Source organism: Pristiophorus japonicus, chromosome 8, assembly GCF_044704955.1.
Source record: "Pristiophorus japonicus isolate sPriJap1 chromosome 8, sPriJap1.hap1, whole genome shotgun sequence".
NCBI classification, from domain to species: domain Eukaryota; kingdom Metazoa; phylum Chordata; class Chondrichthyes; family Pristiophoridae; genus Pristiophorus; species Pristiophorus japonicus.
In genome coordinates this window covers 119311460-119323462 of record NC_091984.1, presented here as the reverse complement: position 1 = coordinate 119323462, position 12003 = coordinate 119311460, and the positions used below count along the sequence as shown (strand labels likewise).

At 51.2% G+C, this 12003-nt stretch overlaps 1 pseudogene; it reads left to right on the top strand.

The window, feature by feature from the left end:
- The first annotated feature begins 11392 nt into the window (after positions 1–11392).
- On the top strand, positions 11393–11630 carry LOC139269943 (U2 spliceosomal RNA; annotated as a pseudogene).
- Positions 11631–12003: the final 373 nt, after the last annotated feature.

Genomic DNA, 12003 nt, shown 5'->3' with positions numbered 1-12003 from the left:
GCACAATCATGCAGAAGCCTTGCACGAGGTGTGGCATTGTCAATATTGCCCCCATAATTAAATTGTAGGTTTGCAATAAGCTCAAAACAGCAGGAGAAAGCACTCATACCCCCTTTCCTCTCTCTCTCCCCAAGGTTGACGTTCTGGTCTGGACCACACCCCTGGTCTGCGCATGCACAATAGGTTTGCTTAGAACGGGAAGCTAGGCATTCAATGAAGAAACCAAATCTAATGCAATTCTTTAATTTTTGATTTTTTCCAGGTACCATCCCACCACTGAAAGTCTTCTCGCTGGGCTCGAGGGTCAGCCGGCAGAATCGCTCCTTCACCTGGATGCAGTGGTTCGGCGTCCACCACCGGCGCTGCCTACCACCCCGCCACACCCTCCCACCCGGGCTTCTTTTGAAGCTACTGTATAGCCTAAGGGTTCTCATCCCTTCTGTTCGGCTTCCACCCCACCCCCCAAGCTTCTTTTGAAGCCAAGCCCCGTACCCGTGTCCAGGCGAGGGAGCGATTCTGCCGGAAAACACTCCGACCCTCGAGCCTGGTGAGGAGACGTTCGGTGGTGGCGAGTACTTTGAAAAAAATCAAAAATGAAAGAATTGCTTTTAACTTCCATTTTCTCCCTTTTGACTTTGAAAAAATTAAGCTTCATGATGCATATTCTCTGCCTTCTTGACTCCCTCCAAAATTTCGCCCAAAAACAATGGCGTATTTCTCTGCCGATTTTTTAATGAGCGCTGGTTTTTCTTAAGTGCCCAGAAGGTTTTTTGGGAGTGGTCACATTCACCGTCCTCGGAAAATGTATGTTGGCCAAACTTGCTTAAATTTGAAAAACTGGTGCCGACATCAGGTGATGCAAAAAAATACTAACCTAAAAAATCGTAACTATCTGAGTTACGCTGGCGCAGAAACTTTGGGGAAACTTGGATATTGTAATTTATGCCAAAAAACGGCGCAGATAACTAGAGAAAATTGAGCCCTATGTTCCTAGCTTAGTAAAGTAGTAAGATTCACGACTTACTATGCAGTTATATATATATCCATCCTTCTTCTTTTGAACACAATTCTTTACTCTATAGCTTATCCACTTCTTTCATCCTATAAAAGTGCCACATTTTGTAAGAAATTAAACTCATCCTTTCAGTAGTGTGGCCGGTTTTGACCCCCCGGCCTCTCATTTCCAGAAGAGTTTTCGGGTAATCGTCAGGATACGTGCTGGTCGTTCTGATCACCCATTGCTATTACTGAACATTTCCACATTGTGACCTCCCTGCTCCCAACCAATCTGTCTCTTGGTGATTGTTTACTTGAATTCAGAGTTACTGAAAGAATCCAGTAAATTCCATTAGCTGCAGAGCTGGGACATTGGAATTTTGAGCAATAAGTTAAAGGGGTCATTTTCATCTCACGACTGCCCCATTTAGCTCTAAAGACGAGCTGGGAGCAGGACCAAAATCATGTGGAGGATTAAGCTGACTCATTGGCCCTGATATTAATTCGGAGGCGCTTTGGGACCGGGAGCTCCGCTATTGTGTGGGAAACCTACGCAGCCGCCTCATTATCAGTTTGGCATCCAATTCGCGTCACCGGGCGTGACGAGGATCCTCGTAACGTGATCTCAACTGGCGTATTTAAAGGGCCAATCCAAAGATGGAATTTGGAGATGTTGGGAGGTTTGGCACAGAGACAGCAATTGCAGAATATGGACTCAGCATGCTCAAAGGCTGTGCTCCGCTTCAATGACACCTTACTTGATGTGCTGCTGAGTGCTGTGAGGAGTCGGAGAGAGATACTCTTCCCCAGCAATCGGAGGAAGAAACCTGCTGCTGCCACAAAGAAGGCATGGTTAGAGGTGGCCCAGGAAGTCAGCAGCAGGAGCATTGTGTCACACTCCTGGATTCAGTGCAGGAAGCGCCATAATGACTCAACCAGATCTGGAAAGGTGAATACAGTTGCACATTCACCTACATCCTGTTGTGCGCATCACCCCTCCCTCTGCTTTATCAAACCTACTCCACCTCATCACTGCTCACACCCACTTATCTTTCAAGCGCACCCATGCTTTTCTTTCTATGCACATTCTCACATCCCCATTTATCCATCCACCACCACGAGTCACCCTGATCCTCATACAAATTGATGCCTCTCCCTGAGAAACACCCTAACCAAATGTACTTAATCCATCGGGTGAACACATGCCACTCATTTTTTTTCCGTTTATTCGTTCATAGAATCTGGGCGTTGCTGGCGAGGCCAGCATTTATTGGCCATCCCTAATTGCCCTTGAGAAGGTGGTGTTGAGCCACCTTCTTGAATCGCTGCAGCCTGTGTGGTAGGTCTGTCCTTTCCCCTGTTGCAAGATCTCACTGGGCCCATCCTCCCTGGGTTACATACTTCTGATCTCACTGGGCCCATCCTCCCCAGGTTACACACTGTCTGATCTCACTGGGCCCATCCTTCCCGTGTTACACACTGTCTGATCTCACTGGGCTCATCCTCCCCGGGTTACACACTGTCTGATCTCACTGGGCTCATCCTCCCCGGGTTACACACTGTCTGATCTCACTGGGCCGCTGGTTTACACACTGTCTAATCTCACTGGGCCCCCGGGTTACACACTGTCAGATCTTATTGGGCACAAAAGACAAGTGAGAGGGAGAGAACCAGAGGTAGTCCTCCACAGATCACATAGTTAACTGCAGAGGAGGAAGCGCTGGAGATCAGTGGTGTCTCGGCATCCCTGACCATTGGACAAGGGGAGATGGGGACCACCCAGCTACTTGGTGACAGAATCAAATATAATGTGCACACATTTCATGGAACATACAGTCATGTTGACTTGATAACGTCAGCGAGTGAAATATGATCATCCTTATAATGATAAGTTGCAACATTCTTACCTTGCCAATACTAATTCCTATCTTTCCTCTCAGCAGCAGTTGCTGGATCTCGCGGATGACAAATAGTTGAGTTTTCACCTGGTGACTCACAGCTCACAAGTGAGCAAGAGCAGATGGTGGTGACAGGGGCAGTAGTGAAGAGTCTGCGTCGGAGGGCACAGCCCTCTCCAAGCTCTGTTCAGCTGGACATGGATGTTGTACCCAAGGACCGTCGGTGAAAAGGATACTCATTGAGAAGCACCAGAAAATGTGCAATGTACTGAAAGGCCTTCCATGCACACTGTCCACTATTGCAGAGAGAATGGAAGAGTTCACCTCAAGCATGTATGGGTTGATGTTCCAGGGCATCACAAAGATGTTGTCTTCCATGGATAGAGTGGCCAACTCCGTGGAACATCAATCGCAGCAATCAAATGAATCCATGTACGCCTTGACCACAGCTGTGCAGATTTTGGATGCCAGCATGACAGACACCTAAGCCTTGCCCTTAGAGCGCGTCACTGATCTGCACCAAGCTGCTCTCCAGCAGGGTGGTAGGATTGAAGTGCTGCTGGCCCATGGGAGAGATGCTGGCGAAAGGGGACATGGCACTTGTCACCTGTTGCGCGCAGCCCCCCCCCCCCCCGCCTCCCCCAGTCAGTAGCTCACATGCTGACTCCTCTTCCGATGGCCGAGTCGGCCCCTGCAGAGGTGCAGATGGAGCAGTCCTTGACGGGGCTTCACGGGCTCCAAAACCCAGAGGTCATCAGCCAGGAGCACCTCAGCCGGCAGAGCAGGAATCTGAGCAGTCTGCCTCCATCTCTGCTGAAGCCACAGGGGTTTCACCACATAGGAGAGGTAGTAAAAGGAAGAATAAAAAGCTTTGTAGTTGCACAAGGATATGCACATGGGTGTGCGACAAAATTCTATGTTGGTAAACTTTCGTTTTTTCAGTAAAATCACATAAAATGTATTACTTTGCACCACTTTCCAGTGTTGCTCATTCTTGGTTGCTGGTTGGCAACCCGCCTTCTTAGTTGTTTGTTGGTGAATGGGAAGACATGAATTGGGGGGATGTGCAATGGGTGGTTGGTTGCTCGCAGGACTGCTTTGTGTCAGTGGGATCGGTGGGGGGTTGGGGGAGAGTGGCTGTGGTTGTTACATCGGTGCAGTGGTGGTAACTAACTAAATCTTACATCATCCCAGGCCGCATTGTGAGCAGCTGGTGCTGCAATGGGGTTGTCATCTTCCTCCTCCTCGGACTTGTCCACAATGTGTGCTCTGCGCTTTGTTCCTCCTGCAGCTCCAATCCCTGCTGCTCCTCAAATGTTGTGCAGCACGCAGTACACTACGATCATTCTGGAGACCCTGGCTGGCGAGTACTGAAGGGCACCTCCAGACCTATCCAGGCAACTGAAGCGCATCTTAAGCCTGTTCAGGCAACACTTCTTTTCCTGCGTGTGGACCCTTCTGGCAATTCCACTCTGGCCAGCTGAGAAAGAGACGGAAAAAGTGGAGGAGGAGCAGCAGCGGAAGGAAGGAGCGCACAGAGCTGCAGCTGCAAGGGAGAGCAAATAGAAGGTATTGTGCTCGCAAGAGCCCCAACCCTCCCAACAGAGAGTATGGGCCCAAGACAGAGGAAGACATAACTGCAGTCCTCTGAGGAGCAGGAGACCAGGAAGCCGCACTTCTCTAGGGGGAGACTGTCACAGAGTTGTGTTAATTCCTGCAACAAGACCTGCATCCAATTGCTACAGCATTGCCCATTGCAGTTAAGGTTACCGCAGCCCTAAACTTCTTTGTCTCCGGCTCTTTCCGGCTGCCACAGGAAATATCAGTAACATCGATCCGTCTGCAGTCCACGTTTGCATGAAGTAGGTGACTGATGCCAAACACTCTCATCATGTTCCCCATGGAAACAGCGAGATAGGGCTTTGGAGCTTGCTCCGTATGCACTATTTCCCCTCGTCCAAGGAGTCACTGGCAGTGTCCACATCACCCTGTGGGCTGCTTCAAACCTCTCCACTGCCTTCATGAATCGCAAGGGCTTCCACTCCATTAATGTGCAACCGGTTTGTGGTCACCAGAGTTCCAGCATGCAGGTCTTGCCCACTTCCATGGCAGCTGCAATGACACTTCAATATTGCAGCAATCCCCTAGCTCCTTACTCTTTGCTCCTGAACAATCAAGTGAGAGGCTGACTACATAGGGAGAAGGGCTATCCCCGGCACAATTGGCTCACGACTCCTCTCAGGAACGCACCTTCGACAATTGGACTGCACTACAGTCAAATCCATAGCTCAACTACAGCCCCCAATGAGCAGACCAGTGGAGACATCGAGCAATGATTCCAATGCCTGGACTGGTCTAGTGACGTTTTGCAATAGAAACCAAAAACAATGCCCATGTAACAGTGGGGTTGCTGCATAACTTTGCTTTGCAAAGGGGACAACACATGGTGCTGACATTGGACGGGACCTTCAGCGTGATGAGGGTGATGACATAAAGGATGACGAGGAAGTGGGAGGGCTCCAACACATCTGTAGCCAGAGCTCATCAGCAGCATTGTCAGCTGTGGCTCAGTGGGTAGCACACTCACCTGAGTAGAAGGTTGTGGGTTCAAATCCCACACCAGGCACTTGAGCACATAAATCCAGGTTGACACTCCAGTACAATGCTGAGGGACTGCTGCACTGTCAGAGGTGCTGTTTTTTTGATGAGACATTAAACCGAGGCCCCGTCTGCTCTCTCAAGTGGATGTAAAAGATCCCATGGCACTATTTCGAAGAAGAGCAGGGGAGTAATACCCTGGTACCCTGGCTAATATTTAACCCTCAATCAAAAAAACAGATTATCTGGTCATTGTCACATTGCTGTTTATGGGAGCTTGCTGTGCAAATTGGCTGCCGTGTTTCCTGCTTTACAATAGTGACAACACTTCAAAAGGTACCTCATTGGCTGTAAGGCGCTTTAAGGCGTCCAGTGGTTGGTAAAGACACTCGATAAATGCAAGTCATTCTTTCATTGAACAGTGCTTCAGTTGAACATTTTCTGCTCCCCTGTATTTGCAGTGATGTCCACCACCTGTTCCAATTCTTCCGCTCTTGAATAAGCTGCATCCACCCTTCGACACTGATATTCATGTTAACTAATACTGCAGGGCCACCAGCTATTACAGGAACATACACTGAACAAAGAAGTGGGGCAGAGTTATGGATGAGCAGATGTTTATGGGTGGAGAATGGATGGCCGGTCAGGAGAGCATTGGAACAGTTGAGTCTGGAGGTGACAAAGGCATGGATGAGGATTTTAGCAGCAGATGGACTGAGGTAGAGGCAGAGGTGGGGGTGGAAGTAGGTGGTCTTTGTAATGGGAGGGTATGGAGTCAGAAGCTCAGCTTGGGGGTCAGCGAGAATGCCAAAACTGTGAACAGTCTGGATCAGCCTGAAACAATGACCGAGGAGGAGGAGGAGGAGGAGTAGGAGGTGGGTGTGATTCAGAGGCAAGGGTAAGTTACTGTTGTTGATTGTGCACTTGCAGGCAAACCTCAGGAAATTGCCAGCTAGTTAGGTTCAAATCATTGTTGAGAGCTTGGTGAAGCTCTCACGCACAGTCAGACGGAACCACTAGTAATCCTAGTGCAGCCTGGTAGTTCACATGGTCCTGGCGCAGAGTGAGCACAAGATCTTCTCCAAGGAGTCCACGACCCACTTCACCCCGGTTTCATGCATCCACAGCTGACACATCAGTGGCTGGACGATGGGAGGGATGATGTCGAAAGAGGACATGGAAGTGCGGACTCCACTCAAAGAACGTCCACTTCTCACCTGCACCCGCTCCACCCTGCCCCTGCTGCACCCCTCACCTGCTCCACCCCTCACCCGCTGCAACCCTCACCCGCTGCACTCTGTCCCTGCTCCACCTCTCACCTGCTGCACCCCTCACCTGCTGCACCCCTCACCCGCTGCACTCTGTCCCTGCTCCACCCCTCACCTGCACCCCTCACCCGCTGCACTCTGTCCCTGCTCCACCCCTCACCTGCTGCACCCCTCACCCACTGCACTCTGTCCCTGCTCCACCCCTCACCTGCTGCACCCCTCACCCGCTGCACTCTGTCCCTGCTCCACCCCTCACCTGCTGCACCCCTCACCCGCTGCACCCCTCACCCACTGCACTCTGTCCCTGCTCCACCCCTCACCTGTTGCACCCCTCACCTGCTGCACTCTGTCCCTGCTCCACCCCTCACCCGCTCCACCCTCACCCGCTGCACCCCTCCACCCCTCACCTGCTGCACCCCTCACCCGCTGCACCCCTCACCCGCTCCACCCCTCACCCGCTCCACCCCTCACCCGCTGCACTCCTCACCCGCTCCACCCCTCACCTGCTGCACCCGTCATCTGCTTCACCGCTCACCTACTGCACCCCTCACCCTCTCCATCCCTCACCTGCTCCACCCCTCACCCGCTCCACCCCTCCCCTGCTGCACCCCTCACCTGCTGCACCCCTCACCCGCTCCACCCTTCACCTGCTCCACCCCTCTCCTGCTCTACCCCTCCACCCCTCACCTGCTGCACTCCTCACCCGCTCCACCCTTCACCTGCTCCACCCCTCTCCTGCTGCACCCCTCACCTGCTGCACCCCTCAGCTGCTGCACTCTGTCCCTGCTCCACCCCTCACCTGCTGCACACCTCACCCGCTGCACCCCTCACCCACTGCACCCCTCACCCACTGCACTCTGTCCCTGCTCCACCCCTCACCTGCTGCACTCTGTCCCTGCTCCACCCCTCACCCGCTCCACCCCTCACCTGCTGCACCCCTCACCTGCTCCACCCCTCACCCGCTCCACCCCTCACCTGCTGCACCCCTCCACCCCTCACCTGCTGCACCCCTCCACCCCTCACCCGCTGCACTCTTCACCCGCTCCACCCCTCACCCGCTGCACCCTCACCCGCTGCACCCCTCACCTGCTCCACCCCTCACCCGCTCCACCCCTCACCCGCTGCACCCCTCACCTGCTGCACCCCTCCACCCCTCACGTGCTGCACCCCTCACCTGCTGCACTCCTCACCCACTCCACCCCTCACCTGCTCCACCCCTCACCTACTGCACCCTCACCCGCTGCACCCCTTACCCGCTCCACCCCTCTCCTGCTGCACCCCTCACCTGCTGCACCCCTCAGCTGCTGCACTCTGCCCCTGCTCCATCCTGCACTTGCTCCGCTCACCATCTGCATCTGCTCCGCACCTGCACTGCCCTGCACTGCCAAATTTCCATGAGAGGTCCTGAAACAGGCATTAGGTCCCTCATTTACACATTGCAAGGGGCCTAATGTCTTTTCAGGCAGACACCCTGGACATCTGGGAAGCCACCTTCACCAATATGCCGACATCTGTACATCAGGTGCAGATCGGCTGCATGACATTCCGCCCCAAATTTGGTCCTCGTTGCCCCATTTTATCCCTGAAAAACATGCACAATGAGGACCAATCTGTGTTGCATTGTGCTTAGTCACACGTCAATAGCCAGCAACAATGGCTGCTCTTGAATAACAAAGTGCATTAAATGGAATATTTATAAGAAGCAATTTCTAGTTTTGACCATTTGTATTTTCACATACACTCACATGCACTATTATGTACCCTTCCCCGTAGATTTGCATTACATGTATTCTTAGCGCACTGCACCATTAAATAACTGGTGTCCAAATCCTGTCAGCTCCACAACAATCTGAGGCCCAAGTTAGACTGATTCAGACATCCAGATTTAAAATGAGTGTCACAAGGAAAGGTCAGCCGTTTTGTCTGAGACAGTGAGGGGAAAATGTGTCTGACCAGCAACTGATGCCGCAAATATAGTTGCTGTAGGAAACCTTACATTAAAATAAAATCAGCTGGGTTACCTGACTGAAACTAATATGAATAGTATGACCCAACTTTCTTTACTGGCTCCCATGTTAGCTGATATTGTTAACGGCTGTCTCTCCTCAGGTACTGTCCCCCTCTCCCTCAAACCTGCCATCATCACTCATCTCCTCAAAAGAACAACCCTTGACCTCTCCATCCTTGCAAACTACCGTCCCATCTTCAACCTCCCTTTCCTCTCCAAAGTCCTTGAACATGTTGTCGCCCATCAAATTTGCTCATCTTTTCCAGAATTCCATGTTTGAATCCCCCCCAATCAGGTTTCCGCCCCTGCCACAGTACCGAATCGGTTCCCATCAAAGTCACAAATGACATCCTATGTGATTTTGATAAAGGTAAACTATCCCTCCTCATCCTTCTTGACCTGTCTGCAGCCTCTGACACAGTTGACCACTCCGTCCTTCTCCAACTGCTCTCCGCTGCCATCCAGCTGGGTGGGACTGCACTTGCCTGGTTCCATTCTTATCTATCTAATCGTAGCCAGAGAATCACCTGCAATGGCTTCTCTTCCCACTTCCACATCATTACCTCCGTTGTCCCCCAAGGATTGATCCTCGGCCCTCTCCTATTTCTCACTTACATGCTGCTCCATGGCGACATCATCCAAATACACAGTGTCAGTTTCCACATATACGCTGAAGACACCCAGCGCTACCTCGCCACCAGTTCTCTCGTTCCCTCCACGGTCTCTAAATTGTCAGAGTGCTTGTCCAACATCCAGTACTGGATAAGAAGAAATTTCCTCCAACTAAATATTGGGAAGACAGAAGCCACTGTCTTCAGACCCCGCCACTGTTATGTCTTGGATAAGAGTCAGACTAGATACTGCAAGTTCAAAGTAATTGTGACCTTTATTAGTCCTTTATTACAGATCTCAGAGTGCCTCTCCAGTCTGTGAGGCCTCCTTATGTACAGGTGCTCCCAAGGGATTGTGGGATCCCTTGGGACTCCAGGGGATAAGCCCTCTGGTGGTAAGACATTGTAATTACAGGTTTAAATATATAACAACGCTCCCCCCACCGCACCCCCCCCCCCACCCCCCACCCAAGTCAATGGTGCAATAGTGTAACTATTTACATTGTGAGTCGATCTGGGGCTTTCCTTTCCCTGGTTGATCGTCTCGATGCAAATGCTGGTGTTGGTGAGTCGTTTATTAGGCTTTCGCTGGGCTGCTGCGCAGCTGGCCTTGCTGGACTGCTGGGGGTGGTGAGTCTTGCTGGGCTGCTGTGGGTGATGGGTTCTGCTTCATGGTCAACCGCTGGGTCGGTTGCCACTTGTGTGTGTGTTGGAGGATCGAAAAAGATAAATCTATTGTGGGTTGTTCTGGATAGTCCGTAAATCTGAGTTTGGTTTGGTCCAAGTGTTTTCTGCAGGTGAGTCAATTTGCGAGTTTGACCACAAACACCCTACTCCCCACTTTGGCCAAAACAGTGCCAGCAATCCACTTGCAACCTTGTCCATTGTTCAACACAAATACAGGATCATTTACTTCAATTTCACATGACACATTTGCGCGACCATGAATTGTATTCTGTTGAAGCCGCCTGCTCTCTACCTGTTTGTGTAGATCAGGGTGGACTAACGAGAGCCTTATCTTAAGTGCCCTTTTCATGAGCAGTTCAGCGGGAGGGACCCCGGTGAGCAAGTGGGTAACTAAGCAGGACTCGGGATAAGCGAGTCTGCAGTGAGCCTTCAGTTACCTTTTTCAAGCTCTGTTTGATTGTTTGAACTGCTCATTCTACCTGACCGTTGGACGCTGGCTTAAACGGGGCAGACGTGACATGTTTGACCCCATTACGGGTCATGAATTCCTTGAATTCTGCACAGGTAAAGCATGGCCCATTGTCACTTTCAAGGATATCAGGCAAGCCGTGCGTGGCAAACATGGCCCGTAGGGCTTTCAATGGTGGCAGCGGAAGTGCTTGCTGACATTATCACACATTCAATCCACTTGGAGTACACATCTACAACCGCTAAAAACATTTTTCCCAAGAATGGGCCTGCATAGTCGACATGAACCCTAGACCACGGTTTGGAGGGCAAAGACCATAAACTTAGTGGCGCCTCCCTGGGTGCATTGCTTAACTGGGAACATGTATTGCATTTGTGCACACAGGACTCTAAGTCTGCATCGATACCGGGCCACCACACGTGAGATCTGGCTATCGCTTTCATCATTACAATGCCTGGGTGGGTACTGTGGAGATTATGAATGAAAGTGTCCCTGCCCTTTTTTGCACAACTACCTGATTATTCCATAGGAGGCGGTATGCCTGTATAGACATTTCATCTTTGCGCCGCTGGTACGGCTTTGTTTCTTTCTAATGGGACACTAGACCAACTCCGGTGGAGCACACAGTTTTTTTACTAAGGAGAGTAAGGGGTCCTGGCTCGTCCAGGTTCTAATCTGTCAGGCGGTAACAGGTGATTGCTCAGTCTTGAATGCTTCCATTACCATAACTAAATCTGCAGGCTATGCCATCTCTACCCCGGTGGTGGGCAATGGTAGCCTACTGAGAGCATCGGCACAGTTTTCTGTGCCTGGCCTGTGGCGTATGGCATAGCTGTATGCGGACAACATGAGCGCCCATCGCTTCTCGGCCTTTTGGCTAAGATCATGCGTAACTGACTTGACAGGGGAGTAACCATGACCCCAACGTGGTTCTCCCTGGATCAGGAAGGTGATTCTCCTATGCTTTTTGGAAATAGGAGGTGGGTGGGGTGGCTTGACCCATCCACCTCCACGGAGGTGTGTGGGGGGCCTGACCCATCCACCTCCATGGCACGAACCTGGTATTGCAGTACTTCCAGGAACAGTGCAGTGGCTCTAGGCCTTTTGGCTAAGAGCATTGGCGCAGAGTGATCCTTGATGTGTGCAAGGTGACCTCTGGCGTTTGTGATTTGACAAAGAATTGGAAAGATTGGCAACGAAAAAAAACAAAAAAAACATGAGGCCCATCTCTGGATGCGGGCCGATGCATTCATATTTATCCCCTTATTTTCAGAAAAGAGGGATATAAGCGCTTATCTCGAGTCCTGCTTAGTTACCGCACAAGATCCCACTCGCTCACTGGTGTCCCTCCCGCTAAAATGCTCATGAACTTAAGGAAAGGTAACTTCGATGGTGTGAGACATAAATTGGCTAGAATAGACTGGCAAATGACACTTAGAGGGTTGATGGTGAATGGGCAAGGGCAAAC